Source organism: Ambystoma mexicanum, chromosome 6p (assembly GCF_040938575.1).
Source record: "Ambystoma mexicanum isolate Mex_15411 chromosome 6p, UKY_AmexF1_1, whole genome shotgun sequence".
Classification (NCBI taxonomy): Eukaryota; Metazoa; Chordata; class Amphibia; order Caudata; family Ambystomatidae; genus Ambystoma; species Ambystoma mexicanum.
The window spans coordinates 1,156,353,866-1,156,376,253 of NC_090935.1; the positions used below are offsets into that span (position 1 = coordinate 1,156,353,866).

General features: G+C 45.4%; 1 protein-coding gene across 5 annotated transcripts in view; it reads right to left on the reverse strand.

Annotated features, from left to right (window-relative positions):
• APBA1 (amyloid beta precursor protein binding family A member 1) overlaps positions 1-21,824 on the reverse strand; it is a 1,040,959-nt gene extending 1,019,135 nt beyond the window's left edge. For 4 of the 5 annotated variants that reach the window (XM_069625787.1, XM_069625786.1, XM_069625784.1 and 1 more), the window contains exon 1: positions 21,514-21,823. The gene's annotated coding sequence lies outside the window, so the exon portion shown is untranslated. Of the gene's footprint in view, positions 1-21,513 lie in introns of all 5 variants that reach the window. The other variant, XM_069625788.1, reaches the window with a different exon arrangement.
• Between the last annotated feature and the right edge of the window lie 564 nt (positions 21,825-22,388).

The following is a 22,388-nucleotide window of genomic DNA, read 5'->3' on the forward strand; positions in this document are numbered from 1 at the left end:
GCCTTGTCAGATCGGAATCACGTCATCGATTTAACGTTTCCAATTTGTTATATTATGAAATATGGGTTAGTCGTCATAAAGAGATTTTTCTTTTCATTTTCTGCCATGTACAAGATTACCATGCTTGGAACAAAATGAGAACCCATTGCCATGCCCTTTATCTGGTGAAAAAAAACCTCTCTAAGGCTATGGCCATCAATTCTATAATGAACTCCTGTTGTAGATCAGTGGTAAACGTGACCGTCAATAGAATTTCCCTGATGCAATCAATAACCTCACTCTGTAGTATATTGGTGAATAATGATTGAATACAAAAGGGTTATCAAAATGTCTGTATTAGTATAAAACATCATATTTACCAAGAGATTAATCTACTATAGAACATGGTTTGTCAACCATGCAGATTTAGAAAAAAGTTAGCAAATGTATTAAGAGGCTCAGATAGAGAACCACACCCCGAGACTATGGGTCTACCAGGTAGTTTACTTAAGTCTTTAAGACTTTTTGGTAGAAAGGAAGGTATCCGTGGAGCTGATACATTAAGATATTCAAACATTTTTTGGGAAATCCAATTACTTTGGAGGCAATAGCTGGTTACATTATCTATATAGCACTTGTCTGACCAAGATTGCCTCTATTTGAAGTGTCTCATGGTCAACATTAAGGAAGTCAAAAACCCTGTCGTCTTAATGGCCGATGGTCATAACTGCAATGCCACCCCCTTATCAGCTGGTTTTACAACAAATGTTGTATCATTGCTAAGCTTCTGTAGTTTCATTTCCTCCTTAAAGTTGCTACGTGAATATTTGGGGTGCATTTGTAATGTATAGAGATCTCGTAAAACAATTTTTCAAAAGGTCAAGACCTACACAGTGGCCATATTATCCATAGGGCAAAACCTGGAAGTATTCCCAAGTCCTGAGCCCAGAATCAGGCTTCAATGAATCGTGCTCTTTAAAGATAGTCTTGTGACAGAACTTTCTAAAAAAATCTGCCTATTTTGTAGGGACAAAGATAAGACCCTTACTTAGTACTGATATTTCATTAGTAGATAAGTGCTGTGTAGAGATATTAAAAATGGGAGCTACTTCATTAGTCTCTAAAATTGGTATTCTCTCCTTTGTTGCGGAACACACCGTGTGAACCTTGATTCTGGAATTGCTGATAGTACCCTCTGCCATCCACCATGCCCGTTATTGGCGGTCCGATTTTCCCTGTTCTCTGAACTATCCTCCAGAGCAGAATCCCTTCCTGATGATTCCAAGAATGTAACCCACTTCCTTCTATATGGTCTACCTCTAGATTAAGAGCAAATACTTGTCTGTGCCTAGTTTGACTGATGAGATAGTCATCTGCTAGATAAGGAAACACAATTTCTTGTTTGAATTCTCAAATATCCTTTGTCATTTTATTAGCTTTCTTAGCAATGGTTGCCGCTATAAACTCATACATTTGCCGGTTAATGTCAGCCAATTTGTCCTTAATACCAGGAATGTTTGGATTATTTAGAAACTATTTTTCAGATGTACTTGGTTCCTTCTTCAATTTACCACTTATACATTGTGCTGTTGTAAAGGTGAGGACGAAAATGGTCTTATGCTTTGCATCACCTAACAAACACAGTTCACTACTGACAATTAGTCCCATAGGTATTTGATTTGCTTTAAGGTATTTGTTAAGAAGTGCCAAGTAGCTCTGCCCAGAAACACTTTTTCTTTAATTTCAAAAAGGTTATCGCCATAAGTGTGTGAAATAATTTTTTGGTTACTGTGAGGGGTCAGAAATGGGAGACAGACACAAAAGGTATAGTTTTCTCAAATGTTGCCCTTTTATTAAATAAAAAGGGACAAGACACATACCTATCTTTCCCTAACCTAACAAGGCTGTCCCTGCCTCACAAACTAAGGCTAAAGAAAAGAACCTAGTGTCCAAAATATATCTGACCCTCACACTAATATACATAACAAAATTATACACGGTTTGTTTGGCTGTCTTAAATTCCAAAAAATAACATACCAAGTCAAACTCAAAAGTCAAACAGCCTTGTGACCAGGGTTGGATTCCCTTCCCCTGGATCAATCCAGGAATATCTGGAACAAAGTTCAGTTTCAAGAACTTTATGGGTAATAACAAAGGTTTAATTCACTGTAACATACAAAGTATTTTCCATTCAATATATCCTTTCACTTAGCAAAGTGAATATCTCTTTTCCAGATGCTTGTTTACAAATCAAAGCAATTGTAAATTTGTCCACAACCTCCTGCTTGATAAAACAAAAGTATTTTCCTCCGAACATAAATAAAATGCAGGGGTTCTTTTATCAAAAGGCCAAGCACTTGTTAGCACATCATACTTCTTGTCATACTTCTTAAAAAGAAACACTTTAGTCAGGATGATTCCACAATTAGTTTCTAAAATGCCACAGTTCAAGTTCAACAAGACAAGTGATGGAATTAAGACTTCTTTTCCACCACAATCTTTTAAAACAACCACAGTACTTTAAATCATCTTCCTCTTCCTAGCATACTCACCTGCCAGGACTAACTGCAATTGGTTCCTTTCCTGGTTTACTCTCCTGCCAGGATAAAACTCCTACTACTACAATTTGTACTCTGTGGTAAGGCTAGTTCCAAACTCTCCACACTAGAATCATAAATGAGGAGATTTGAACCAACAACTGCTTCTCTTGATAGTCTTTTGACTCTTAAGAAAATGTATTACATCTCTTTCCAAATTGATATTTCACAAAAGGATAATTGTTCCCTTGCTTGCCTTTTGGCTTGAATCAATGTAGGTTACAGTTCTCTCCCCCTTGGATTTTCATACAAGGAGGGCTTTGCTCCTGCAAACTTTGTTTTCTGGTTGTACAACCTCTTTGCTGCCGTCAATGCGGTTTACACTTATCTCCCAATTGACATCTCTTTCTGGGAGCTTTGGGCCCAGTTTCATTGTATCACTCTTCTTTTGACCTCATAATGCAGTTACAATAGTCTCCTAATTAGCATCCCTGATTAGGAGAGTTGTGTCCAATTTGCCTGTATTTCAGTCTTCTCTGGCTTTGGTAATCCAGGTTACAATTGTCCCCTAATTGGTGTTCCCGGTTAGGAGAGTTGTGCCCAGTTTGCCTGATAATCAATCTTCTCTGGCTTTGGCAATGTGGGCTACAATAGTCCCTCCCATATTTGGAATCCCTCATTAGGAGAGTTATACCCAGTTTGCCTTATTCTCACTTTTGTCTGGCTTTGGCAATGAGAGTTAGAATGGTCCCCCATTTGGAATCCCTCATTAGGAGAGTTGCGCCCAATTGGTATCAATTCAATGGTTTGGTATTCAAAATGAGCATTCTCACCTAGCAGTCTCCTTCGGAGCACCCCGGGGTCACCTGCTTCAGGCCAACTCACTGGTTTGCTTTGGCGTCGCCTTCTGACTCACTGGTGTTGCTGGAGGTCTCTTCAGGGATTCTTCTGCTTCTGACAGCTTTATTTGCTCTGCCTCTGTGCGTGTAGACCTTCAGTGAAGCTCTCACTGCTCCATCCACTCTCTCGAGTAAATCCAATACCGGAGCAATAAACGGCATGTTAGGAGCTCCTCTCCCGCAAGGCGTGGCTTGCTTCAGTACTGTATCCCGCTGCACGCTCTCTGCATGACCACGTCTCCCGACACCCAGCGCAGCTCCTGCACAGCGTCCTGCTGCCACCACAACGACACAATCAGCTTGTGCTTTTTACTGCTGCTGCTTTCGCACCTGAAACTCCTTTAAGTTTGTAAAGGTCCCAGTCCAGATGTTTTCCATTTAAACAACTAGACGGCTCATAACAATTAACTCCGAGACCCTCTTCCTCGTCTCAGTAGTATGGGCATTATGGGACTTGAAGTCCATAATGTTCTTGTTTGTTTTATTATTAGTTAACCCAATTTTCTTTGGGTAACAAAGTGTTCAGACTTAGAGGAGATTGTTAAAAGGAGTTGGTATTTTACCCTAGGGTTTAGGACCTTGCTATCAGGCAGAATTATAACAGCTAGAAGTTGTGATATTAGCTTCTTCATCCCTCATTATACCATTTCCATGTTTGTAAAAAGGGTCTTCATTTTCGGTACTTTGGGTAGGTCTAGGAGAGGGAACTGCACAGTGACAGCATGCCATTAGATATTTAGGCATCCAGGGAATTTGATCCTCAGAAGAGGATGAATACTGCATCTCTCATGACTGAGTCACCACTTCCCCCTAACAGCCGTGTCCCCCCATGTGATCCCCCATCATGATACCACCCCCAGTGCCAGGTGTAGGTAGCGGCTGCCTTCCCCTGGCCACAGGGGAGGCGACTTTGCGCTGGGAGTCATCACATTACTTTCAGTGGGATTAAAAATACAAGGCCCCCTCCTCACTTCTTGAATGTATTCGTCACTATAGCACAAGGCAGTTACAAAAAATTAATCAACAACAGATACACACTCCTTTTGAAGTAATGTGTGTTTTCAGACATTTATAAAACCCTTTACAGCCAACCCAGCTCTGCTACAGCTATGGCTCCCCGGTGTTATGGGGTTGAGGTGCACTCTCCCATGGCCCCACTCTGCAAGGACATATTCCCACATTTCCCTAAGCTTGAGTCCCTACAGTCCCACTTAGGGAAAGAAGTGTAGGTGGCAGGGCAGGGGGCGGGGGGGCAGGAGGGGGGGGTCAGTGTCTGTGCTCAAACGTTAATTATCCTGGCTACAACCCGTCTTGACCTCCAATGCCTTGCGCTAAGGCAATGGGTGAGTTGGGGAGACCAGAGTGTCCTGGCATAGTCTTGTGCTACACCAGGCCGCATAATTTACACTTGCTAATAGCCATTAGCTAATGATAATTGTCTCTTGGCAAGTAAGTAATGGTGTGCTGTGTGTACGTGTAGAATTGAGGTGGCGAGTGAATTTTATGGCTGGCTAATTGCTTGCAGCTTGACATTTTTAACCCCCCCCCCCGCCCCCCGACTACACCATTTGCAAGACAGACCTCACCATGAAATTTGGTTTCTCCCCCCTCCCCCAGATCAGCTCCTTTGTACTCTTTGTTTAAGTCTTGCTCTTTTAAGCGAGAGACAACCCTACAGGTACTACTGCAAAGTTCCCTTCACGAAGGTATATGGACTTTGGTATATTGCTATGCATACAAATAGGTAAGGGCTTAGGATGCTGCATCAATGATAACATTCAATGGTTTAGAAAAAGTCACATTTTCTAAACTGATATCCAGATAATCTGGGACATGTGCGCCATCTGATAAATTATTGCATTTACACTTTTTGCATCTCTTTGACTAGCTACTTCACAATGCAACCCCTTTGTTGGTGTAAATTGACAATTGTAACATTGGGAAAGTGCTCTTTCAGTTCACCAACTCTTAACTACAACTCCCATCGGTCCTATCTAGGATAGTCAATGGTGAGGGGTCATGGAAATTGTAGTCAGGAGCCCTACATACGAAAACAATAGTATTTAAAAACGATGAAAGGTGACCATCGAGCATGCTCAATACTTCGAAATGCCAAGTGACTGATATTGAGATGGTAAACTGTGCGGAAAGTAAACCATTTTAACATGTTTAATTTGCAAATGGTCCTAAAGTCTGACGGCTCTCTATCAATTATTGCCACATTTTATTCTGTCGGTGGAAGAAAGACAATGTAATCCTTCTCTGAAGTGTTACAACTAAAATCCAATGGAGCTGCTCGTCCATCTCAAAGAAGTGCTACTTTGCTTTCAGTGCTGCCTCTTTGCTCATCAGACACAATGTTGCTGCTGCCTTCAGGCCTGGTTCTGCAACGGGAGACACATCCGAATCGGGAATTAACTTCCAGCGTGCAAGGGCACACTGTCAAAAGAAACCATGCAAAATGTGTAGGCCCATACTTAAAGTTCAACAAGTGAAACTACGGGTCTCAATTTGCAGAGTGATGTTGGCTACAAAGGGTGGGTCTGGAAAAGGCGAGAAATGACATGGAGCTGGTTGGCAAATGCAGATAATCAGCTGCCCAATTTTCTCGGGGAGCACAAGTTGCGCCATAACGCTTCGATGGATTCTCGGGGAGCACAAGTTGCGCCATAACGCTTCCATGGAGTTTGGCCTCCTCTCAACTCCTGTCATCTTGATCTTCATAGGAGATCCCTTGCAAGTTTTGCCAAGACCCACCTTTCTGCACCACCACATGCCCCGAAGACTGCGGGAGACTACCAAGGATATGCCAAATACCATGCAGAAAGACACATTGTTTACACTCTACTCCCTGGGTTCATTTTATCAGGTGTTCACAATACAGCCCATGGATGTGTCGGATTTAATCCTAGGCAACTTCGTGATGTGGATGTCCCAAGTGCCGGGGGTGTGATCTAGCCTTGCTGGTTTAACAGGGTCAACAGGGAAACCTATACATACAAATACACCCTTTAAAAAGGTGCCACCCTATAAACAAATCTAGAAAAACAACATATGTCAGTACGTACCGTCTGACCTTGCCAGCAGTGGACTTGAATATAGTTGGTTCAAAATCGTCCCTTGCCTTTCTGTGCTCCAAAAATCAACCTAGTTTCCTGAGGGGGCTTGCTTTTCTGCATTTATTCCAAACACACAATCATAAGATTAGTGGAAGAGACATAACATGCTATATAATCCCGAGTTTCCCTGTGGATAACACCACAGGATGCGAGTGACATGACCTTTGACCCAGACTGAAATCTTAGGAATGATATATAGAAAACGTTGTTTGTTCTAGAAGTCGTAAACTAACAGTTCATAACTTTATAAGCACACAAAAGGCGACCAAAGGTTGGATACCCGACAACGAGGTCTGTACCTTCAATTACCGTGCTGCAGCATTTCCTTGCCATCGGTTCCTTCCTGCATCCGAAGCTGGCGAATGGTGTAGAAAACGGGGTGCCTCTCAGATTCGTGGGTGTAACAGAGTAAACCATCTCCAAAAACTGAGTGCCACAGGATCATGAGATCAGAAGCAATACCATATGGTGGGTGGGGAGAGGCCTCTTAAATGTCACAGAGACACTAAATAAAAAATATATATTGATTCTAGGTTTTCTGGTATCTTCCTTCTGGGCTGAAACCCTACAAAGAGCAACCAAACACAACTGTAACAGCAATTGTGTCAAACAAGAGCATGCTAAGGGAACATGTGGGTCTTCAGTTTAACGAAACTTCAAAACGTTTATTTCTTCACAGTCTTTGAATGGTTCGTCAAGGAGGGGAGTCCGCAGTGAGAACCAGTGTCCTCCTACGGTAAACCTTATACACTGAGAAGCTCTGCTTACTAAGCCATGGGCCCTCATTACAGGTTTTCCAGTATCCCGCCAGTAATTCTGGCGGGATACCGGAAACGGACCTATCGTTACATGTGCCTGATATCCCAGTATTAGCGGGATATTCCAGGTGCCGGCAATGGTGGAAAATCCCCATTCCATTTACTCCATGGAGGAGATTGCTGGTATTTCCGGCACTAAAATACTGGCTGTTTTTTGCCGGTAGGGGCCTGATTTACCCCCAGCTTTCAGCTGGAGGTAAATCAGGTAATCCCCACCAGCAAACTTGTAGTTTGACTGTGCGGGAAAAGGGGCAGTCACAGAATTACTGTCACTTTAACCAGCACTTTTCCCGCACAGCCAAACTTATGAGGGCCATTGTGTTTGACCCCAGACCAAGCCAAGTCATCTGCCAATTTGCTTTTAAGGGAGCATGTTCCATCGTAATGCTTTTAAGGATTTGCTGCATGAAGATGGAAGTTGTATACTCTCAAAAAAATACACTATTTGTTGTTTAACACAAACGTATCACCATGGTAGCAGCGCATGGTGTCCACATCAAATTTAATATGATAACAAGCTTTGAGCACCCTGAGACAATGCAGTTTGTGGCTAGTGTTATTTGAGGTTCTCTGTTGTTTCGCTGACACACATTTGAAAGTGGTAAATTTGGTTGTTGCCTTTTGTTCTTTTTTTAAAATGGGAGTCTTCCCTCCCATACATCCCTCTCTCCACCCTGTCCACCGTTCCCCACCCACAAAAGACACCAAGGTGCAATTGATCTGTGGAGATTTAACGCAACAAAATGCTTGAAACTCAGCAGATGTGGTAAGTCTTGACCAGCTTAACTCAGCGCGCTCCCGTTGATGCACCTCATAATGCCATGTCCCCCATAATGCCATTTTGTATGTGATTGTCACTCCCTTCTATTATAATATATCTGTTCTCACAGGCTTTGCAACAGGACCGCGGCGAGTTAAGCTGGTCATGACTTCCGACATCTGCTAAATTTCAAGGGTTTTGTTGCGTTAAATATGCACAATTTAACTGCACCTTAACTAAGGTTTTTTTCAGTGAATTTCAAGGGTTTTGTTATACCATAGATTTGTTATGGGACACTAGCCGTGGCGATACCACTACATTACTTTTGGGCACACAAGCCACAGTCTTTGGCCGTGTCCCCTTTCAATATAGCACCCCTTGACATGTTTCCCCAATCGGTTATCTCACTTAAAAAAATATATATATGTTTTCCCATAACCACGAGTATATTAGCAATGTACTATAAATAACCGTGGGTAACAGTAAAACCTTGCAAATTACCCCACTTATCCGTGTGACGCACTTTCATTCCCGAACACTTTTTTTTTTATTATAACGCCGACTATCCCAAGAATAACTCTGGTTATGCGCAAACATTATTTATTTTATTGTTCATTTGTAATGTGTTTTGATGTGCAGTTAGCACTCTGAACTTAGTCCCCAGCCACTCCCTCTCCTTTCCCCGTCCGCACCTCTAGTCTGATGCCACTCACTTCGTCCATTTTCCTCCTCCAAATGGCTTTTTTTTACACTTTTTTTCCTTTTTCAGCGAACCCCGGTTACTTCTCCCATCGAAAAAAAAAAAGAAAATGGCAGCTTTTTCTTTTCAGAAAAGCCTCTCTGCTGCAAAGGAGCATGGGAGATATAGATATCATTTTGGGAGAAGGGGCCCCCCTTTCTATGTCAAATATATTAACAACTACTGGACAAAATAACACCAGCCCCCCCCCAGAAATTGAGTCAACCCTTCATGCCCAAGTTGTTTCATACCTGCTCCCATTTCGTCAAGCAGTTTTTGCTGTGCACTGCGCAGAAATTAACGTTTTCCTATACGAGGGAAAAGAATGGGACTAGGCCAAAAATGGCGTTTTTTGCTTTAATAGATTTTTAATTTTTCCCAAAATGTCCAGTCTGGACAGGGGTCTGTGACAAACCTTTTGTTTGCAAATCATCTGCCAAATCTGCCATGCAAGTCAAAAGTTATTAGCCATTCACTTTTTGGATTTCCTATGGAACTTGATAATGAACTATAGAATAACGACCGCATGTGTTCCGGACAGCAAGCGCAGGTGCCCCGTGAAACAATCCAGGATGCCAAAAAAGAAGTCATGGCATATTTTAATACAATTAATACGGAAAAACAGGACTGCCACATAACACGTTTCAAACCAACTTTGTTCACATGTAGCCTTACTGTGCTTCAGCTTCGTTTTAAATACACCATACATGTCCTATATAGGTTGCCCCTCATCACTCTCAATTAGTGCTGCCACTCATCAAGGTAAATGTTATAGAAATAACGGCGGTCATATTACAATGGTTAACACTTACTTCATTATGTATTAAACAATATAAAGTGCGTAGTGCCACAATCAGGGAACACAACAATGTAGTCATAATTTAATGATTTCATATGCACTAGGAACGGACCCAAATGGAAAATACACAGCTGCGTCAAATAAGATGTTAATGTGACAGTGCGTCACTGGATTACAAATAATAAAATGCTACGTGCATGCACAAAGCTAAATTAACATGACAGTAAATTGCTAAATGCTCAAAATGAGACATAACGTATTAACCATGTGGCAACGGAAAGTACACAGATGCAAAAAGTTACGCGGAAATTCATATATCTCAAGGTAATTCATGACAATAAAATATATATTTTATCCCCACTGCCGCATTTACGACATTTCCCACTTTCTACTCAACGAAACTGCCAGGTATCAAAATGTAAATGTCCAACGTTGTGTGGAAAACCAACAAAGGAAGCGGACATAAACTTAACATTTCTATTTACAAACCGGGTGCATGGGGGTTTCCGGTGTGGACCTGATAACTTTGTGTACAAGCTACGTGAATCAAGTGGTGCCCTCTCAACAGTCTTCAACAGAAAGGGATTCTGGCCATAAAACGTCTCCTGGTGATACTGTGGGAACACTTCCCTATTTCTTTTTCTCTCTATCGTAATGGAATTTGAAAACTCTGGCACTTTGCCTGCATTTCCCAACATGCAGCATCAGTCCCAAATCGTGTCCAGATACCTCCAGGGTGTCGTTTTCGTTCGCCTGGTTCTTGTTATTCTTCCTTGACAGGTTTACCATATTGGTGGCTCCACATGGGATATTGTTCTGCTTTTCAGATACCAGTCACCGTTCTAACTCTTGCAGGAGCTCCCGCAATTCATTTGACAATGTCTCCACTATCCCTTACTACTTGGGTAAAGCGGTATCCTGAATGATTTGCCAGGGTCCTGCTGCTGTCTCAGTCGGGACGCCCTCCGACCAACAGAGCCTTCGGGAACAATCCAGGAACTAGCCAAGCCTACCGCTTCCTGCTCACAGTGATCTCTGTGCACTCTCTCCTACAGGTTTTAGCAGTCACTGCCTGTGTTTTTTTAATTAATTTTTTTACAAGCTTTATTTTAGGAGCACCAACAAGTAATATACATGTATGCAATACAACTGGAAGCTAATTTCCATTGCCCATATTTGCCTAATTTCCCCAACTCCCAGCAAATTTAACATTGGTGGTACAAACACAAGTCAAAGTGAATATTCAGAAAAATCTAACATTGCACTCTTTGGATCAGGCTAGGTCTGTTACCTGGTTTTCAAAGGGTATCCCCTCCAACATCCAAGTCCGTCCCTTAATGACTTCACAGCACCAAAACGTTTCTCAGTATGTCTGGTTTATGGAATTGGTTGTCTCTTTCGGCTACAAATTCATGGAAAGTAAGCCATACCTTTACACAATTTTGATATTTGGCCATTGCTAACGCACACACTTTTTCCATGGCCATAATGCCCCACAGTCTGACCCACCATGTTGCCAGTATCCAACCCTGTTCCGATTTTCAATTGTGTGCCAGCGTGATCTGTGCTGCCGCCAGCATGTGAATGATTAGAGGTACCCTTGCCCCACTTGCAACATATAGGCCCTCCACTACTACCCCCAGTAAGATTACTTTTGCATAGGCAACTGTATTCCCAGAATTTCCTTGATATGACTTAGGATTTCCTTCCAAAAGCATTTGGCTTTTGGGCATGACCACCACATGTGCCCCAGATCTCCCACCTGTTCACACCCACTCCTTTGGAAGGACCGGATTCGCCTTATGCAGCCTCTGTGGGGTCATATGCCATCTCATGTATATTTTATATGCTGACTTTTTGTTTATGGAAAATCTAGAGCTTTGTGACCCAATGCCTGATTTGAACATAATGGAACATTTCCCCCTCCGGAAGGGAGAATTTGGTCTAACATGCCTCGAACTGCATGGGAACCCCACCCTGAAAGAAATCCTTTAGAGTTAGGATGGCACCCCCTCCTAGTTTGCCCAAACCTGGGGGCTCTTCCCGCAGAGAACTCACTATTGTGGCTCATTAGAGTAAGGTGCCCTTCCCGAGGCCTAAGCTTTCTTGTTCAGAGTGCTTTGTCCCAATAGCTAAGGGTAATTCTTGTGGAGGCTAGCAGGCGTCCCCCGCTTCTCTAGCTCTAGATTTTAGAAACCCTACATACCATAGTGGCATGTCCATGGCCTGTTGTTCCAGCTCACACCATCCTCCCTCAGTGTCCTGTGAGGACCAATGCAGCATTAGTGCTAGCTGAGCTGCCGTGAGGTAGCAGGACTATTTTATTTATCTCTAGGACTCCCCGGCCCTCCCATTCCTGGGCTCCTAAACAGAATTCTCCTGGCCACCCGAGGTTTCTTGCCTTCCCAAATAAACTGAGATATCTCTTTCTGTCGCCGTGTTATGAGCCTGAGGGGAATCCACAATGGTAGTACACTCACGACATATGAAAATGAAGGGTCATTTTGACCGCCATTATTCTTGCGAACCAGGACAGCTCCTGTAGGTCCCATCTCTTTGGAGCCCCCCCCTAAGGCTTGTCAGGAGGCCTGGGATGTTGGCCTCAAAGATCCTCTTACTCGTGGGGGTCAACTTCACCCCCAGGTATTCCAGATAATCCCTTTCCAACACTAATGGGTAAGACCCACTCCACCCAAAGACATCAGCTTGGTCCTCTGAGATGTTGAGTGCCCTAGACTTCGCGAAATTGACTTGGAACACCGAGACACCCGCAAAGTTCTCCATAAGATCCAGCACCCTGGGTAGCGTGCTCCCAGTATCTCTCAGGAACATTAACACATCATCAGCATGCAATGCCACTTTATGCTCTGTCCCTTTCAACACTACTCCCTTTATTGCCGGATCTTCCCATATCGCATGTGCCATCAGCGCCATGGCGAAGACATGGGGAGAGAACGGGCACCCTTGTGTGGTGCCCCTTCGAATATCTATGGATTCTGAGCTTCTCCCATTCACATAAAGATTCATGGAAGGGGTCTGAAAATTGGCTAGAATTATCCACGTGAAGTTTTCGCCACACCGTAAGTGCTTTAGTGCGAGCTTAAGGTAGTTCCAGTCCATGCTGTCGAATGCTTGTGAGGCATCCATTGCCAAGACTGAACATTTCTGCTCCAATCCTTTCCCCCATTCCACTACGTTCACTGCCCTGCGAGTGTTGTTTTGAGTGTGTCTGCCCATTATGAAACCCAGCTGGTCCAGGTGAATAATTTTGGGTAGTATCCTCATCAGTCTAAGAGAGATAATTTTCGAGTATAATTTGGCATCGTCATTGAGCAGAGAGATTGGGTGGAAACTAGAACACAGGATGGGATCCTTCTCAGGCTTTAATAGTAGAATGGTCGTGGAGGGTCTTATATCCCCTGGCACTTTCCTGGTATCTCTTATCAGGTTAAATAGTCTGGTCAAGGGGCCCGTCAATATAGGCTGAAATGTTTTATATTATTTGTTCCCGAACCCATCTGGCAATTGAGCTTTATTCCCTGCTAACATGCTTATCATCCTACTCGTTTCTTCCTCAGTAAAGGGAGCTTCTAGTAACCTCCTATCTTTCTCCGTCAATTTCGGCATGTTGAGGCCCTCCAGGAATTTCTCTTGGACCGCCTCTCTTAGTCCCTCCCCTGCTAAGGCTCTGGAGTAGAAATCATGGATGATCTCCTTTATTTTCTCCTCCCTTTCTAGTTTCCATTCCCCATTCTTCAGTTGTGAAATATAGTTTTTCGCTTGCTGGGTTCTAGGTTTCACAGCTAGAAATCTATTTGCCTTATCTCCTGCCTGTGTCGTGTTTTCCGGGCCACAATAGCTTCTCCTTTGCCTTCCCATAATGCCTATGACTTCACCTCACAGGTGAGAAGTCCCATGTCCAATTCTCCCAGGTCCCATTGGTCAACTTGCGTTTAGCTCCTCCTTACTCAACAGCATTCTCTGTTGCTGACCTCTAGTCACATGTTCTTGGGCAGGGACATGGTCTTGGGCAGGGTGGTCAAAAAAGCAAAGGTGCTATTTTGGATTTCATGGGTAATACTCTGTGAAGCGGTTTAGTCTGAAGTCAGTGTTCCCTCTTTTCCAATTTACCAACGGTGACTGGTGAATACTAAGAGTCTATAGGCAGGTGGGAAACATATGTGCTCTTGGTAATGGATAGTCTGTTGCTGCCCCCTCCTAGAGCTGGCTAAAGACTGCCTGCTTATGATGACAGAAGATCTGCGAGTTGCAGAGTTGACTCAGTTCCAAACAGGGGGGTTGGGGGGCGGAACTTTTGTAGCTTGGTGTCTAGGGACAAATACGTTATGAAGTTTGTGGACAGATACATTGTACAAGACACAGGCTGTTACAGCAACTGCAGGACTGAACCCCATCTATAAATGGCTGGGTCACTGCACATTACAAGCTTGCTTTGAAATAGGCATTATGAATAGTAGGTGGCCTAAGAAAGTGTGAGGTAACACATATCAGCATACCACACATGTATACACGTGCCCTATAATCTCTAGAACCTCAATACATTGAGTTACAGAAAGCAGCAGTTTTGCATGAACAAATATAACCTGGTATTGAAAACAAATGGCTGACATGGCCTGTTTCTTGTAGAGCAAAGAATCAGCCCAAAGAACTATCACACTTTGAACTCTCTAGAATCCTGCAGGAACTGTTGTCAGCATACACCAACCCCCCCCCCCCCCCCCAACTCCCCCAATCACCGCCTTAGAGCTAACTAGGTGCATTAGGAAGTCGAGTGGACTGGGACCATCTGGGTGGGACAAGAGTGGGTGTCTAACATGAAGCATGAGGCGTAAAGGCAGGAAGTGCTGGGATGGGTAGCTGTGCAGGGGAATCGGAGGCATAGACAGGGTAGCGCCTGAGCCGGCAAGGCCCATCCAAAATGTGCAAATGCCCACTCAGCAGCGCTTTGCGGGCATTTACAGGTGTTCATATCACTGCAGTGGGCCCATCTGCATTCACATCAGACCCCACTTCTTAGACAATCCTGGCTATGCTTCTGTGTAGAATTCTGGTGGGGCTGGAAGAAAAGGCAAGCACAATCAGCAGCCAGACTTGGCCAGAGCACTTCCCACTGCCCAAATTCCAAGGCCCTCACAAAGACCCCCAAGCTCACCATGGCGGTTGGTCTGGCGGGTGACCAACACTGAGTATCCTTCGCAATGAGCATACATGAATCGATGGATGATAGGAGGGCATGGCTGCCAATATCAGCAGAAAAAAAGTCTAGAATCCAAACACGGCAGGCGAGGCCTTTCCAGCTATCTATGAGAAACCAGCGACGAATGATGTGAAAGGGCGTGGGCACAGAGATGGCTTTGGTTAGATGGTGATTTCGACAGGTAGGCAGCATCTTCTGATGAGAATATTCAGACAAGGTTAACTTGTGGTGTCTAACAAGCACTGAGGTTTGTAGAGTCAGTGGTCTGCGCAAGAACTTGAACAAATTCCTGACAGTAAGTTAGGATTCCGTAGATGGCAATCGATGAATATGCACCGTTCTCCTATTTTGAACCTGTTCAACTTTACAATAAAAAGTAAACCCCTCCTTACAAATGCACAGGGACATCGTAATCGCAGGATAGCACATGGGCAACGTGCTGGTCTTGGAAGCAATACCACGCAGACCAACAGAAGTTCGAATCCCAGATCTGTGCTTAGAAACCTAACTCGAGTATTGAAATAAATGGCAAGCTGTCGAATCACCGCAAACACATGGAAAAGGCCAACAGTCCTGCTGGATCAAATATTATTTTGAGGGTGCTAAAGTGTAAATGTAACAACTGCGTTTCCAATATGAAAGCCGTCCACTAAGTCATACTGGAGATCAAGATCCAACAGCAGAAAATGTATTATTTGCAGATGTGAAACTACACTAAAGTCAACATTGCGGCCTGTGGCAGGCCAAACGCCAGCCTGCTCCAAGGTAGGAGACTTGCACACAGCTAAAGAAACTGGGTGTCTTGGAACTGCTCTGGTAGTGCAAACTCCTCGATTACACTCATGTTATCTGAAGCAGGCACCAAAGCGCAAATAAATACAAGAACATGGTGCTGGGCCAACTACTAAAGGTCTCCGGCCAATGGTAGAGAATGCAATTTATTACTAATACGTCTGAGACTGCCGATTCAGTAGACCACTGTCCGGGAAGTAGCTCACTCCACATTATTAGGCTGCATCAGTGCTCAGAGGAGAAGTAGAGAAAGGGAAATTAGACAGGGGAGAAGGAAAGCGGCGAGAGCAAGAGAGGGATTAGAAAGAGGGCGGTAGGAGGGGAAAAAGGATAGACCAGAGAGACCCTGAGAGAGACTAAAGCGAAAAAGAGCTGCACAAACCCTAATCATTCGAGAAGAATTGGCGTATCTGGAAGGGACGCGGGATGCATGCTAATTGGGAGATTCCCATCAAAGCTTTGCTTGAATGCTGAGAGAGGGGAAGCAATCAATTTTTCTTAGAATGTACCTTTTGCGTTGAAAGACTAAGGGTAACCTCAATGCAAGCCAGTACAGCAGGTCCATCAGAATGGGGAGAGGGCGATCAGCCAGACTTAACTGCCAGGGAGAAACAGCACACGTAGGGTAGGGCACATGCTACAAACGTGTGTGCTTTTCATCAATCTTGAAAAGGGAGAAAAGCTGGGTCGCTGCGGTCAGGGCCACCTTCCGAATGAGAACAGCCGGCTGCTGAGGCAAGCATCTCTCTTCATCGGCTAAACCTGTAGAGGAAGGCAGCTGTTTCACCCTAACGTAACAACTATGCTAAGAGGAGAACGCGACTGCATGGTCTGTATCCAAAGGCTGAGCTATGGCGTGCCACTGAAAGACCTAAAGCTGGCCATCACTTTCTGCATAATACAATTACAAAAAGAACTGTGCGATACAAGCTATAATAAGTGAATATACGATCACCTTTTATACTTGGCTTTTTCACATTCCTATTGCTTACGGGTTCTTTAATATATGGGATGTAGGTCCCTCCTACCATAAGATAGAAGGATGAAGTCACCAAGGAGTTCTGTGAGCAAATAGAGGAATGAGGATAACGGCCTAAATCATTGGCGTCTTGCTGACTCTGATACAAGAGATCTTCCAGTTGTTGATGCATACAATTAAATGCAGAACTGGTTGAACAGATTGTAACGTGGTGCAAAAAATAACATTTTAAGCTGTTTCACAGGGGTGGACTGGCCTACAGGGAACTCTTGAGATATCCTGCTAGGTCTCTGCATCACGGGCCTCTTTTGTGTGGTTACCTATTTTATTTCCAAATGTTCTTATGGGAAAGGGGCTGAGCTTGCACATACTCTGTAATATGGGGCCACTTTAAACATTGTTTCCAGGGCCCCTTTTGGTTCCTAGTCCACCCTTGGCCGTTTAATTCAATGCAATTAAAAGCTGCTTTGTAGCTTAAAGTGCTTGATACCTGCAGTTCGAGTTTTGCTCTCTGTGCTAACCTCCGGCAGTCTACTAAATAAAAGGGATAGGGAGTTTTTGCCGCAGTAGATTTCATGGAGGTAGAAATCATCACAATTTTTACAATGGATTTTGTCGCAAATATATGTGGGGTGGGTTTAGGTGAATAATTAATGTAAAGGGTTTAAAGGGGAGGGTTGTGTGGGGTCTGCCCCACATATACTTAATCTTCCTGTAAAAAGAACATTTTGAAAAAAATTCTAATAAACCCTAAATTAACATGCCACCATAAACAGTCCCTTCACAATTATTGGCTGTACAGGGTCACAAAACACTATTTTAAAAGAAAGGAGTCTGAAAAGCGAGTATTTGCGATCAGAGTCCATTGCATTGATCGACACCCCAGTAGTATATCAGCCTTGGTGGACAGGGGCTCCGAACTTTTCTCTATGGCTTATGAAGCCTTTTGAGAGGATTTTATGGAAAAGACGTAATGCCAACAGATGTTATGGCACAGTTGCCATGAAGAGGAAAACCAAAACATGAGCTATCAGCAAAGCTCTTAAATGGGAAAACCATCTGAACAGCAACCCGAGCACTGACCAGAAAGCACAGCGTATATATATCTCCAACACACTGACTTTGCATCTTCATCCGTCACCGCCGCGCCAGCGACCACTCCAAGGACGTTCTGCACCTACCGATGAACGGAACAGTGACAATCGGGGGACCTCGCATCCACCTCCCCCCACCTGTTTCTGCTTAAAGCATGTTCACTGCACTTAAGCATCAAGATCTAGAGCCACAACAAACCGTATCAAGAAAGTTGAAACTGCAGCAGAGTAATCTGTGCCTCTGATTTTCCCCTTGCTGAAAATCCCAGAGAGAAGGCCAGCCCAGGCCCTCTCCAGGCTCAGTCCAGTTCCAGAATGACACACGACCAGTCTTCCGTCTACCCTTACATGGTTTTACTGACAGATGCCCAAGGGGCCTTAATTCAAAGACAGAATAATAATGTACTTCTTATATAGCCTACACACCCATAGGTCTCAGAGCGCTCAAATAACAGAAAGCATTATTATCCCACAGAGTGGCACTCCATTTATCGACATCGGAAGGATGAAAGGCTGAGTTGACCCTGCCAGGATTCGAACCTGCCACACACACACAGATATCAGGGGCGAGCGCTTAACTCGCTGTGCTATCTGACCGGCTATTAGAAGATCTTTCCCTAAATTACTAGGGGACACATGGTCCTATTGAATCTCAGCAAGGCTATTAACGCTTGCTTTTGACCCAAAGTGGTTGCTATTTGGTGAACTAGTGGGATTTGGGAGATCTTCTCGATATGGACTTTATGTTCTTGATCCCTTGTATGGCGCAACTTGGTCCTTGCATCACCCCAAAGCCCCCCCATCACCTCCTGTGGGCTTTAACTCTTGAACTCAGCCAGGCTCGCAAACGGTGAACCAGGGTTACCCAGGGAAGATTCTGGTTCACACATGCACACAGCAAGCGGGGTCCAAGCGCCGCGGGAGCTGGAGTGAAATACATTCAGCCTGGACTACGGGTCGGACCCTGACAAGCCTTGTGGCTGCTTCACAAATATTCGCTCAGTTTCATGCGCAAAAACGTGTTTCCATGCAAATACACGAAAACAACAAAAGATGATATACATGTGTACTAAAAAGGGATGAGTAATCACCCCATGGGTAAAGTCCTAAAAATAAAAGTGGGGGGACTCCTCAACAAACGCAATGGGATGTGACGTCGCCAGAAAATAGCATATCAAGGTGAAATATGCACATTTCATTAAATTGGCTTTGCATAACCACCCACATTGCACAGGACGAATGGCGTTTGCCTTTTCATAAAAATCAACACAAACAAAACCAAAAGAGGTTATTTTCTTCTAACTGTGTTTTTGAAAACATTAAAAGGTGTGCATGTTTTAAACTCCAAGACCAATAAAAATGTTTTCCCTGGGACTTGCAGTACCGAAATGAGACATTTCACCTTTAGTTATTATTTTTCATCAGGTTATATAGTGCAGTGGTGAAGTGTCCGGCCTGCATACCCAATGACTGCGGTTTAATGCATACATTCAAAGAGGACATTCAATGTTTGTCATTTTAGCTGGAGGTGAAGGGGGCTGAGTCCTCCCTCTGAATAAAGTGCGTGGACTCTGCCCCCTGCATGTACTCTCCACTTCAGCTCTGTATAGATTCTGGTTGTCCACACAACTTTGTATAGTTGCAGCACAGTCAAAGTATTACCATTCCGAGTAGCAATCACAGGAGGGTCCTGCAGTCTCCATGTCCTAGACCGCAGCCCCGGTCCCAATCGGGTCCTGAACGCTTAAGTATCGTCAATAAATTCCATCGCTCTACCAAACCCCACAACCCCCGGAAAAAATACACATTTAAGCACCCATCGTCTTGTTTTCGGAGCTGCATTTCCAACAGTGGCATGACATTGGCACCCCTCCCACATGATTATCACGAACTGATTACCAACACATCTAGCGGTGCCCGCTCACCAACCATATGACATTTGTGTTTGCCATCAAGGCCACCTGCGGATTCAATTCTCTGACTCTGCAGAGTCAGACGTGTCTATTTGCCAAGCCTCGTTACGAACCCATCCCTCGTGCCAAAAATGTGCCAGTAGTCAATGCTAAAACCTCCCAAATCTAATGCTTGAAAAGTAAGATTCTGTATCAGGGCCATGTTGAGCAGGTAATGCCCGCTATCAAATAGAGCAACAACTGTTTGTGCGTGACAAGAAAGACGTTCACTAACAATAAATCACACTGTTTTAGAAAACTTTGTTTTCGTCCAATGCGCTTGGCATGTATGGATTGGAGAAGAGATGCGGTGTTATCTTTTTAATAGAGATGGTTTAGTGAACCCTCACAAGCCAAGACATTGCAGCCCACACACAGTATCTCTCCCTGGCGCAGGAGCATTCCAACCCTTCCCCTGCTGCTGGGCCTGACGCAGCTGGTCAACCTCTTCCCAGGGCACGCAGGGCGCAATCCTTCTCCTTGATGCAGACACCACTCACGCCAGGCCAAGGATGCCAGCTTCTGCCAGTCCTGGATTTTCAGGCAACAGCACTTAGTATTTGTAGTTTCGTTGCTCAGTTCATAAGTTTCAGCCTACAAGTTCTGGCACACAAGCTGGTGTTCGCAGACAAATAAACAGTACTGAGTGATGGGTGTCCATCTTGACATGTGACCACTTAGCAGCTATTACCACACCAGTACTAGACTCTTCTCTCGAGTAGCTCAGGCATCGGTGACCTCTGCAGTGTCAAGTGCAGGGCACTGCAGCAGTGCTCGGTCCGTCTCCCTGAGAAGGTTCCAGCAGGGGCCGTCATTGCCAGCCACCTCAACCGGGTGCAGGGGGTAGCAGAAGCTTCAGCAGTGCCGCCCAGTCCTCTGTCCTGGGTGCAGTGGTAGCAGGAGCAGTGCCAGCCAGCCCTTCTCCCGGGTGCAGTGGTGGCAGGCCCCTCTGCCAGTGCCACAGTGGCAAGGCTCGCAGTAGTGCCTGGTGCGCGTGTGGCTGACTGACAGCGCACTGCGCGCGTGTGTGTGTGTGCGCATGAGTATGGCCCACGGGAAGTCCATTCATTCTCAGAGAGGGGGGGGAAGAGGATAATGATATCACACGGGCAGCCAGGCCCTGCCTCCCGCCACCCGACGTAAATCCCCCCTCCGCTGTAAGCAGCATCCCAGCAGCAAAGCATACATAACAATTAAGAGAACTGCCATGTGCTCAGTGACTGCAGAGGATTGGACTCGGCACGCAGCCCAGCGAGCAGCCCCCCAGGCCCCGCTGCAGCAATGCCAGCGACACGAACCACTGGCTCCCTGCACCCGCTCCTCGGGAGCGTGCCTGCGGTGTTGCGCTGGTCGACTGTGTCCCCGGGGATAGAAGGGCGAGCTAGCAAGTGACGAAGCAGGGACACCATATACCCTTCACCTCGCTTGAAGGGTGACCGATCCGCCTCAAGTGATCGCCCCCTGTGGGGGGGCTGCGGTCGCTACCCGTGACCCCAGTCCCTAGGGCATGCACCCTTCACTGCGCAGCGGTATCACGCTGGCAAGTGCGCCCTGCTCCAGCCGGCGTACACATTAGCCTGTCAGCGAACCTGTCCCCATCCACGCCTATAGGAAGGAGGCTCAAACAGTCCCATGACAAGAAGCGGTTTTGCTGCAACCGCCCCTCGTTCTCAGCACGTCACCTCTTCCTGCATAAATCCTGCTGCCTCCAGGTGCAATAAATAGCAAGCACTTATTGGCAAATGGCTTGGTTTTTACAACACGAAACGCCCTTCATTAAGAAAACATCTCAGCATACCCTGCAGCTCCTGCATGCAATTCCACCTACCCGTGGCGCCTGCAGGGGAAAATCACGGGGTGGCTGCTAGCAGAGAGCAGCCTGACCCCAGCAAGCGGGCGAGGGAGGTGTCATCCAAGCGCCAGCAGCTCGCGCCTCCCGGGCCACCATCTTCCTCCGCTCTGCACGGCCGCCTCCTCCAGCAGCAGCAGCAGCAGCCTTGATTCTCGCAGCCTCGAGCCCCACCCCCCTGCCAGTGACATCAGTAGCGCACACTGACTCACACGCACACCAGGCGGGCCCCTCGCAGCCCCGCCATCGGCGGCAGCAACAGGCGAATCACCAGCTACCGACCTCCCCGTCTGTTGTGAGAGAGGACCTCCCAACACTGCCGCGAGTCGCCCAAACCCCTCCCCCTTACAGCCCCTTCCTCTGAAAACAGAAACACCGAAAGACAGCCCTGCCTCCTGTCACACGCTGCACACCTTGCCCCCGCCTTCCCGGGAAGCACACATCCGTCCTTCCTCCCTGCCTGCCTGTCAGTGTGTTCAGAGGGAACACCATTTGCCCCCAACGCGGTGCTTCATACACGCACAATCTGCTCCCGCGCCTTCTCAGACGCAAAGCCAGAAAACAAAAACAACGCCGTTTGGTCCCGGAAATAAATATTCACTTTGGATTGTGCCACCCTGTCAGATTCTAGCATCATACGCCCTCCCCCTTTCTCTGACCTTCTTTATGAAATATTAAGCCCTTAGCAGTCACTCTAATTTCGCGCATGGATTTGCATTTTATACTTACCTTAATAATCAACAATTCTCTGATTCGTCAAATCGTGTTCTCTGTATGTTTTTCTTTCAATTACTAGGTTTCCACACCTTTCACATGACACGTGTTCACCCCTCAGTACGCCAATGCCCGGATTA